Source organism: Octodon degus, unplaced genomic scaffold, assembly GCF_000260255.1.
Source record: "Octodon degus isolate 3935 unplaced genomic scaffold, OctDeg1.0 scaffold00171, whole genome shotgun sequence".
NCBI classification, from domain to species: domain Eukaryota; kingdom Metazoa; phylum Chordata; class Mammalia; order Rodentia; family Octodontidae; genus Octodon; species Octodon degus.
Window position 1 is genome coordinate 3074352 of NW_004524747.1, and position 856 is coordinate 3075207.

The following is an 856-nucleotide window of genomic DNA, read 5'->3' on the forward strand; positions in this document are numbered from 1 at the left end:
GAGAGACATCATAGCAGCAACTGGCATGTCATGACCAGCCGCCCATATTCAGAAGACCAGAACGACAGGCACTCCAAGCATGAAACTACTATTACAAATTACCATCTGCAGTGCAGTTGCTTAGTTCACAGGTATCAATATATATAGTTAGTCAGGGTGAGAATCTTTGCAATCAAATGCTAGATTAAAAAATCTTCTGAAGATTCTCAGGGTCACTGCCTTGCCCATCTTCTACATATAACTGTATGGCTTGACTTATTCATGTTTCCTAGCGCTTCTCCTTTCGCTCTCTTGATTAGTTAGTCCTTGAGATAGTGCTTTCATTTTACTTGCATTATACCTTTCTATTTGTATTTCTCCTTTTGAGTTATTATACAAGGGAGACTAAAAGATATTTACTCATGTGTGTCTGGTCTATTTCACTTATGAGTATATGTTCAAGTGGCATCCACTTCAATATAAAGGCTTGCAGTTTATCATTCTTAATAGCTGAATAATACTCTATTGTGTAAAAATACCACCTCTTTTTCAACCATTCCTCAGGTGATGGGCATGAAAGCAAGAGACAGGAAAAGGAATATTGTGGGACTGTCCTGCTTCAAGGTTGTATACGGTGAAATTTTTGAACTTATGTGTAAACATAAGAAGTATATAATTCTTTTTGCCTAGTTTTAAAATATATTCTAGTTTTTAAATTTTTTTTTATCATATTCAGTAGGGACTTAAAGTTCAACATATCAATACTTGATGAAAAATATCTGTTCCATATTATGCCTAAAATGTTTGATATGCAAATAGTGAGGTTAAGCTTAACAGCCTAAGTTGTATGGTAATAACAATAAGCTTGTCTTCTGGA